Here is a 10818-nt window from a genome sequence, read left to right as displayed (position 1 = left end):
TGACAGACAGGGCCTTTCGAAAAATTGCCCTGACACAATACTTCACATTAATCCTTCAATGCTCAAATTAACTGAACAACTGAACAGACTCACTAGAGTGCTATGAAAACACATTTGCATTAATTATTAATCCAAACTGAACTAAAATCAAGAGGGCTGTGCATTGTATGATTTTCCTAATAAATTCACTGCATCAAAGGTATATGCATGGTCTTTTTATGCCCAAAGCAATCAGGCTGAAAATTTTTATAGAGAGATAGAATCATTTAGGATATGTTACTTATTGTCAAATCCAATGTTTTTCAGACTAAAGGCCAGTTAATATAGTTTTCTAGTATCTGCTCAATAAATTCCTATGGCAGACTGACAAGGCATAGCATTTGCTTTTATTAAAACAGCTATGGTGTTATTTCCCAGATAAACACAGCAATATTACCACTAAGTCATAATTTATTGTAATATATACAAGTTTTAAAGACATACACTATCACCAATCCTTCCCCAGTACAGCCATGAAGAATTGCTTGGAAGAATTTGTTTTCAACTAACTACAGTTTCTTATGTCTGAACAGGGACAAAACTAATATTAGTTTTAACTATAGCTTATCTAAACAAGTCAATTTCAAATTGGGGTTGATGACCCTAGCTTGTTTGGATAAATTGGCTAAAAAAATTGAGATTCCAGTTTGGCTGACATAACAATTTTGGTGAGTTAAAACTGAAAGCAAAAGTTTCCAGTCTCACAATTCTGTTACAGGAATAGTGTGGAGGAATGAGGACAGTGATGCATGTCACAGTAAGCTGTGGTTTAGTATTATGGTCACACAGGTCACCTGCTTGTCTCTTCCATTCAGGAGACATTCCATTTCTTACTACCAGACAACTGTGATTTTTTTCAATTATTTTGGCCAGTTTTGCCTTGTTTGGTTACACTAACAAAACCAACGTATGTCCCCCAAGGCATTGTATAGGAGGCCATAGGTTTCTTCAGATTCCCAGATATGATGACAGAAATAGAGCTTCAGCCTCAGAACTGAAGACCCACACTTTGATTTCCCCACCTATCACAGGCAGTGCAGAAAAAAACACTGGGTGATTTTGTAATTTGTGTATATATCAATAGTGGCACCAGAACCATAAACTCCCAGACCAAAACAGACTTGCAGGCCAGGACCTTAAATTCAGGAAGAAGGACCTAATATCCTTGACCAGTCTGTGTGAGAGAAGAATGAAGGCTGAAATTCTTGCGGACAAACAGTCAGGCATTTCCCCTATAAAGGAAATTAGACAAAACAACCCTGTAAAGCAGATGATCCATTGTCCAGAAACACCTGGAAATTACCTTATTTATAACTCCTAGCTAACATACACATAGGACTCACCTTTTAGCCAGCAAAACAAGAGTTAAGACCATGAAGAAGCCTTCAAGTTCCATTCCAACAATTAGCATAAGCTTGGGACACTTGGGATCCCATAAGCTTGGGATCCCATAAGCTTGGGATCCCATAAGCTTGGGATCCTTCCCATAAGTCAAATGTTCATAGAGAGATGGTACAAATATCAGGGGTTAAAAGGATTCCCTCCCTTTCTTCCCTTTCTCCCCTGCAATTTTTGTGATACTCGGGCCCTACTGCTAAGGAGCAGGTAATGCCTCCCTGTGGCTCTTCTCTGGTAGTCTCTTTCTATGTTAGGCAGGAAGCCGTTTCCCTCTTTAGAAACAGAGAATAAGATTGGGATGTAATGGGAATATTTGCTGTCTGGCCCACATGGAGCTAAAGATTGTGCCTGCTGCATATTTTTTTCTGATGAATGAACTTCCCTCTTCCTTCCTCTGTGTGTGATAATGTGAATGCAAAACCAGGGTTTGTTCTCTCTAGCCACGCATGTTAAACCTCAGCAAAGGTCCCAAACCTTTCAAGGCAATCTGGGGAACAAGTGACTCCTTTTGAGATGCATTGCTCCCCAAGATTATCTGGTGCGACCGTTCTTCAAAACTGTAGAAATGACCCCAATGAAAGTTCAGGAAGGGGAGGAGCCCGGCATGACCAGGATATAAGACAGTGCTTCCACCTCCTGGCAGTGCTTCCATCTCCTCCCCTCTTCCTCAAAAGCACCAGCTAGCCAATTTTCAAGGAGGTGGAGGAGCAAGGTGGAAATCACCTCCACTTCTTTTCCTATTCTCAAAGGATGTTTACAATCTTACAAGGTCAGCAGTTTACAGACATAAATCTTTTTCCTTTAAGGCACATTGTCATTTTGCAAAAATCTTAGTTTTATATCGTTTAAAATCTGTGTCCACCCCAGCATATTACATTGTGAGTGTTTGAAGATTGATATGATTATATTCCATTTTCACTCAGATGTGCAACAAAAAGTATTTCATATTTAGTATATTTAAAAGGGGGTTGATCTGAGATGGATCAACTTGGCCTTCCAATGATTGGGCAATATGGAACACATTGAAAATTACCATGATTCACTGCATAGATATAATGCATAGACTATAGATTAAGTCGCCTTGAGTTCAAATGGGTTTAATCCCAGGTATATAGGTTCCTGAAATGTCTCAGGTAAAATCCTGGTTTCTCAGACCATGAGAATGCAAGCTTGGATCCACAGGGAGACCTCTATGTTACAAACCTCAGCAGTTTTATTAGTGCGAATATCCAGAAAAAACCCTCTGCAGACACAAACCTACAATAGTGCTGCCAGGTAGAGGTGCACAAACCAGCTACAAGTTTCCAGAACATACACAGAGTGTTTTGTAGGTTTCTAGTCACATACGTAGGAATGAGGCAGATGATGAGGGAAGAATCGGTACATACCAACAGATAAGGTAAAGCTTCAGGGGAAAAGGCTGAGAATGCTGGTTTTTTGTTTTCCTAGGCAAGAATGACAGAGACACTGCAGGTATGATTTTATATCACAAAGGCACATATAAGCAAGCTTTCTTTTTAAAGATTTACTTGGCTTTCCCTGACAAAATGCAAAATGAGCAGTAATCACAATCATCTTTCATATAGAAACAGAAACATAGAAACAGGGCAAGTCAGAACGGATCTCCTGGGCCATCTAGTCTGACCTCCGGCTCCAGCTGGCTCCACTCATGACATGCCTACCATGTGCATGTCTAGCCTATCCTTGAATACCATCATGATGGGGCTTCAACCACCTCCCGTGGAAGCCCATTCTATACCCTAGCAGTCCTAACTCTCAGGAAGTGTTGTACATGAGCGCTCAGATGAGATTCCCAGGTGCGCACAAGAGATCAAGGGCTCTGGTGGAACGATGGCTCAGGCTCAGAAGAGGGGGAGATGATAGTTGTCCCAGGAGTGGCTCGGAGTTCTCACTCTGATAATGGAGTTGTTGAGACTAGTGAGGCCCCAGGTAGCCAATGCCTCCTTCGTGGCCTCTTCCACCTCTACTATTCTATGATGCTATGATTCTATGAAACATGGCACAGGTGTCGCAGCAGCCAGCAACACCTGTGGCTCCTGCCATGGCCACCTCCTGGTCTGACCTAGGCCACCCTTCGCAGCCCCTACCTACTTCCCCCACCTTGTCTGTCCTACGCTACCCTTACCTGATTTTCCTCACCTTGTTCTCCCAGAGAGAAAAATACAATAAAAATAGAATGAACAATTGAAAAAAAATGACCCAGGGGAAGAGAGTCCCCAGACAGCCCAGGCTGCAGCTAAGGGATGGAGGCAAGGGAGGAGACCCTTGTCACATCGCCCTTAGTGCATCGCCTGTTGGCGGCTCCCCCCACCCCACACTTTGTCACACGCTCAGCCTCCTTGCGCCTCATGCCTCCCTCACTCCACCTCCCCCCGACCTGCAGTCCAACACTTACCTTCTTCCTGGTTCCCTCACTGTTCACACACACCCTCCCTGGTTTGTCCGCACGAGGCACAACGGCGGCAGCTGCCTCCTCCTTTCAAGGCCTGAGATATTAATACATGAAGCTATTGTATTAACACAGTTTCTCAGGATCATCTCAAAGCACCATGTTCACACCAGGATAAGTCAAACTGTATTAGATGTGCTATGAAGACAGTTTTCAGACCACACGCAATTATCCCTCAGGAGTATCTACTATTCTGGTTATTATGAGGAAGGAAAAGAATCATCAGAACTGCTCTGAAAATATACTGCTTTCTCCCTAAACATGATCTCCAAATGTTCCAAGCCACATGGAATGCACGCCTTTGAATAATACTTCTCTCTCTCTCTCTCTCTCACACACACACACTATCCCGATCCCCATTTACTTCTACTCTAAAACTGTCTCCACTGTTACCTTAGTAAACTGCAAGCTTGTGAAACTTCACTTCTTTTGTTTCTTGGTAATTTTAAAATGGAGCTGAGCCCCTCAGCATCATAACAGAAATCCTGCTGAAATGCAGTAGTGAAGCAACATAATTGTTTTATATTTATCTTATGGCTTGTCCCTGTAGTTTGCCATAGAGAAAGTAACTATTTGATTCTCATTCTGCCAAGTTCACTGGGAAATGCTATCCAGTTAGCATGGTTCATTCAGAGGCTGAGCTGGTGCATTCAGAATAAATGTAACTTGGAAAGCTCAGCGACAGCTAACTGGTTCCAAAATAGAGGTGAAGAGAACATGCTGAGAGGAAATAGCAATGATGCAGCAGTTGCTAGTTTTACCTTTAGTAAATCCACTCATTTCCAGTCAAGCAAGGTTGTACTCCTGAAGTGACTTCAAACAGATTGGGGGTGAAGGGTTGGGGAGTGGCTTCCATGTTCTAGGGAAAAGGGCATTAACCAAGACTGGTTTGCTTCCTTGTATTCCACCCAGGACTGATCCACATTATTTGGCACATTTCAAACATTATTCCCATTTTTAAAGAGCTGCTTTCATTTTTTTGTTGGCCTGTCTGAAGATGCCTATTCACGTTCATTACTGGCTCCATGCTGAGATAGCTGAGCATCTATGAAAAGGCAGAAGAGATCCACAGATGCTTCTGGCTGTAAAATTCAAACATAATGAAATCTAGTAATGTGCTTCAAGCTGGATGAGGAAAACTCCCACAAAAACCTGTCTTCCTGAAAGATTTTTAAACCATACTGGTGTTAGAACTATCAGCATGTCAGAATTTATGTAGCATACATACATGAGAAACATGCCTTGTGTTCACACTAAAAAAAGAAGGGGGGGGGGAGAGGATTTATCCTAGATCTCCTTTTAAAGAGAGAAGGCCAGGTTGATGGCCTGTAATGTCGTTCTTCAAGTGGTCATCTGCGCATTCAGAGAGGGCCTCTGTGCCTGTTGTCTGGAAGATTCTACATCTTAGCATTAGTTTGGGTGAAAGCCCCTCCCCTTCCTGTTCCATACATCCAGGGGGAGGGGCTCATGCCCATTCCCTCAGTGCCTATAGGTCCCAGGACCAAGGGAGGAGTGTTATACTGCCCTGGTCTGACCCCTGTGCCCCCGACAGAGGGAGGCTAGCTGACTTTGGTTCAACACCCAGTGGGTGCACACTCACTATGTGAGTGCACAGATGAATTACAGGTAAGCAACTGACTCCTTTCTTCATGGTCTCTGTGTATCACACATACAGCATCCTCTGGAGAGGAAAGTGGGATGGTGAAATGGTTAAGAGCATAGGACTGGGACTCAGAGGATCTGGGTTCGAGTCCCCGCTCAGCCATGGAGCCAACTGGGTGACTTTGGGCCAGTCACAGACTCTCAGCCCAACGTACCTCTCAGGGTTGTTGTTGTGGGGATAAGATGGAGGAAGAGGAGGATGTAAGCTGCCTTGAGCCCTTTGTAGGAAAAAGGCAGGATATAAATTTAAAAAATTAAATAAATAAATAAATAAATAATCACTAGAGGGTAGCAGCAAGAACAGCTCTGCCAAAGGGACAGTCTGCTCTTGCCTGGACATTTAACCAGTAGGGCTTGACAAACGCTGAAGGTATGGACCATATTGCTGCTTTGCAAAGGTCTTTTAAAGGAATTCCCATGAAGAGGGCTGTGTATATCACCATTGCTCATGCGGAGTGGGGTCTTAATGAGCCAACAGTTGTAGACCAGCCAGCTCATAAGCTGGGGATTTGGTGTTTGTTACCCAGGCTGCTAGTGTATAAAGAAGGGCATTAGCACCTTTTTGGAAGAGTGTGTGCAGAAATCAAAGAATGTGTTGTCATAGTATCTCATGGCTTAAGGGCCTCCTGTTGTACAAAGGTGGTGAATGCCTGCCATTTGACTTGATAAGACTTTCTCACTGGTGGTTTCAGGGCAGCACTGAGGGTGGTTCTGACACATTGTGACAGAATATAGGCTGTGGGGGTTGGTTGGTTGGTTAGTTTGTTTCATTCCACTTCTGTGCCACCCCATAACCCAAAGGTTCTCTGGGTGGCTTACAAATGCTGAAAACAGCATATAATACAATTGATAAAAGAGATAAAATAAGTAAAAACAGTGAAATCAGTATGGTATAATGGTGTTTATGGTGTCATGTGCCATTATGTGAAACTCAGAGGGTTGATGTCAGGGTGGAGGATTTTTCCCCAGTCTTGTGTTATCAGACCTGAGCTGTGAGGCAGATGGAGGAATGTTCCATGGCAGAGCCATACAAGTTGAGTAAAGCACACAGATGCAATATGGTGCTCATTTGCCACTCATGCAATTGAGGCTCATGCAACTGAGTGTCTGCCCGCATATTGTATCTTCTGGACTCTTGTCCATTACAGGTCCCCTGACTTTTCAGGCCATACAGTTGCTGCTCATCTCAATACTGGTGTTTCTGTGGTGACAATGATTGATGGTGCTGGGGAGGAGAAGCTGATGCCCATTGGCAAATTGTGAGAATTGGGCCACATAAGGCAGCTGTTCCTGTTGAGTGCAAGGACATTAAGGTGTGTCTTGTACAAGTTTCCCAATGGGCAAAGCAGATGAACAAACCACTTTTGTAAACGTTGCAATTGGAGCTTTGTGAAGAGGAACCATTGCCACTTTTGTGGATATGAGCCTGAGCAGATTTTTGTATTTTGTGGCCCATAATGGTCACTCTTGAGTTTGGTGGCCATCTTGAGCAGTACAGATGCTCTGTATGTTGCGAAGGGAGCATTCTCTGAAGATAAGTTGAAGAGGCCCCTATGAAGAAGATGTACTGGGTGGGGGCGAGAGTAGATTTCTCATGGTTTATACAGTCACAGTCTTTGGGAGAGAGCAGGTGATGTGGCCAAAGAGTGGTAGCTCCACCTTAGATATCACAACTAGGAGCCAGTCATAAAGGTACAGGAAGACTGGTGCTCCTTGGACAGGTGTGAGCAGACCACTGCCATGAATTTAGTGGAGGCTCTCAGAGCACTTGAAAGCCCAAAGGGGAGTACAGAGAATTGGAACATACCATCCCCAGTCTAGATGTATAGAAAGTGTTGACAATTGTGGTCTATGGTAATGTTGAAGAAAGTGACCTTCAAGTCAATCAAGGCAAGCCAGTCTCCTCCTTGTGGGAGAGGTATTATGTTCTGGAGGGGGACCCTCCTGAACTTCCTTGGAAGTCCCACGGGTGGCCTGCTGGGGAGTGATGGGCGACACTTACCCATGGAGCTCATGACGGTGGTGTCGCAGGTGTGGTTGAGTGCGGCGGAGTGGGAGTGGGCGTGGTGGTGTTGGTTGTAGTCGTGGGAGTGGTGGTGGGGTGATTGATGCCTCTGAGATCTAGGATTGGTCTGAGTCCCTCATCTCATTTCAGTACCATGAAGTAGTGAGAGTCAAAGCCTTAAAAATGGTCAGAATGTGGGACTCTTAGAAGGTAGTGAATCAACCTGCCAGGCTGCTGACAGGAACCGACCATTACTCTCACATACTGCGAGTGCTCTATCAGCTTCCAGTAGAAGTCCGGGCCCAATTCAAGGTGCTGGTTTTGACCTATAAAGCCCTAAATGGCTTGGGACTAGGATACCTGAAGGAACGTCTTCTCCCTTATATGCCCTCACGCCCCTTAAGATCTACAGGAGAAGCCTTGTTCCGGGAACCCTCTCTAAGAGAGGTGAAAAGGTCATCTACTCAGAGTAGGGCCTTCTCTGCTGTGGCGCCCAGACTCTGGAATGTACTTCCCAGAGAGGTATGCCTAGCACCAAGTTTATGCCGTTTTTGGCGCCAGGTCAAAACCTTTTTATTTAAACAGCATTTTAAAATTTAACAACTTTAACATTCAGTCTCTCTGTTTGCTTTGTGATTTATTGTTTTGTTCTGTTTCTATTATTTATTAGAAATTGTTGTTTTAATTGTTCTTTTAAATATTGTAAGCCGCCATGAGATTTTGTATAATAGCATAGCATGCAAAAGCTTTTAATAAATAAATAAATTAATTAATTAACCTTCTCCTTGACAGGTAGTGAATCATCTTCCAAGATCAACATTAGGGACAGACTCATGCTATTTATGGTATCAAAATGTGGGACAGCATCAAATGATAGCATCTCTCCATAATGGATAAGCCCCAGGGCTCAGATTTATTTATTATATTTATTTATTTAAAACTTTTCTAGACTGTCCCATTACCAAAGTCCTGGGACAGTTTAACAATACAAAATGTAAAAAAATTAAAACACAGTGTCCTAAAACTCAACTAATAATAAAACCCCAATTAAAATAGTCAGGTCTTAAAACATAAAGACCTGATTTTGGGAAAATAAAAAGATTTTGGCCTGGCGCTGAAAAGAATAAAATGACGGCGCCAGGCAAACCTCTCTGGGCAGCAAATTCCACAATTGGGGTGCCACCGCAGAGAAGGACATTCTCTGGGTAGTCAGCCTCCTAATCTCCTTCAGGAAGGGCACACAAAGAAGGGTGTCTGCCCCAGATCTTAAGGGGCGGACAGGCACATATGGAAGGAGACATTCCTTCAGGTAACCAAATGTTATCACTTTAATGCGGGAAGGAACAGAGAGAGATGTCTGACAAGATTGGTGGTGGGTGGAGGAACCTGACTGGCAAGGACAAGCAGCAATGGCATTCTCATTCTCCTCTGGGTGCGTTCACACTTGCTTGAAGTGAACCATGGTGTCATGCCTTCTGGCCCATCCCATGGAAGCAGTTGGTAGCAGGTCATGATGGCCTCGGAGTTGGAAACCATTAATCTGATGTTTTAGCTCTGGAAATAACAGAGTATTTCACATTTTAAAAAAGTCAAATGTACAGGCCTCTGAATAGACCTCTAAGGGCTATGTTTACACCAAAAAAAATTGAAGAAATGCAGGTTTAATTATTGGCTTGTTGGGTTTAGATGCATTTATGCTGGTGCATGATTCTAATATATCTTTGCTATACAGTATGCAAAACTTTCAACAAAAATTTCTCCAACACCTGTCAGTTTCTTGTCTTTTCACAGTCCCAGTGAACTCTTATAGCACCATAATTTCCTTAAATGTGTCTTCCTTTGCCCCACCAAGTAAATCTGTATCATATAACCAATCAAACTTGTGTACATGAAACATCACAAGCACAAACAAGCTAATTCAGAGTGAATTATATTAACTTATAGTTATATTAACTTCATTTGGCCCTTGTTCCTGGACACAAGTGAATTGCCCTGCAGCCAACAAGTCTCTTTCTTCACCCAGACAATTAAATTGACCTAACTGGGATAGGAGAGTAGAAAGGGAATTGACAGCTGTGCTATCCACTGGTGGGAGCTGCAAAACTCTCATTCTGGACCACTATCTCCATGTCACCCCTGCCACTATGTCAGGTAAAAGAAGAGGAACCTAAATATGTGGACAGTGGAAACAGCTAGCCTTATAGCACATGCTTTCACCTCCTTTTAAGAACCCTTGAAGTTTTATCACATGGGGTACACTCTTGAAAGAAGAGCACTTCCCTTTTTGATACAACCATACTCATTAGTAAATATAAAGCATCACTAAAATTGAATTGTGGTGCTGGAGGAGACTCCTGAGAGTCCCTTGGACCACAAGGTGATCAAACCTGTCAGTCCTAGAGGAGATCAACCCTGACTGCTCTTTAGAAGGCCAGATACTGAAGATGAAACTCAAATACTTTGCCCACCTAAGGAGAAGGAAGGACTCCCTGGAGAAGAGCCTAATGCTGGGAACAGTAGATGGCAAAAGAAGAAGGGGACGGAGGAGAATGAGGTGGCTAGATGGACTCACTGAAGCAGTCGGTGTGAGCTTAAGTGGACTCTGGGGGATGGTGGAGGACAGGAAGGCCTGGAGGAATGTTGTCCATGGGGTTGCGATGGGTTAGACACGACTTCGTGACTAACAACAACAATAAGGCAACTAAAAAGTTGAACAAAATTTTGATTTATCTATTATGTTTATGTATTGATAATATTTTTCTCAGCTCTTACTTTATTAGTATTCAATTACATTTATGTCTCATCTTTCTTTCATCTTGCAAAAGAACCCAAGGTACCTCACATAGTCCTCCCCAACTCATGTTATCCTCACAACAATAAACCTGCAAAGCGTGTTAGGCTGAGTGACCGGCCTGAAGTCACCCAGTGAACATCATGGCTGAGATAGAAGCAGAATCTCCCAAGTCCCCAATCCAACCCTCTAACCACCATGCCACGCCACGCCACGCCGCTCTTTAAGATTTCACTTTCTTTTAGATTTCAGCTGTTCTCCTACACCTACTTCTTTGGGAGAAAGCCTCATTGAACTCAGTGAATCTTACTTCTGTGTAAAAAATGCACATGATTGTCCTAGAGGAACATTCACTGCCTATTAGGAATTCATGATAAACAATATTCTCTCCTGCCCTAAAGATGATTGTCAAATGTTCTAGCCACATGAAATACAGACCTTTGCATAATTCTC

Source organism: Varanus komodoensis, unplaced genomic scaffold (genome assembly GCF_004798865.1).
Source record: "Varanus komodoensis strain SLA01 unplaced genomic scaffold, ASM479886v1 scaffold24, whole genome shotgun sequence".
NCBI classification, from domain to species: domain Eukaryota; kingdom Metazoa; phylum Chordata; class Lepidosauria; order Squamata; family Varanidae; genus Varanus; species Varanus komodoensis.
This window is presented reverse-complemented; position numbering follows the sequence as displayed.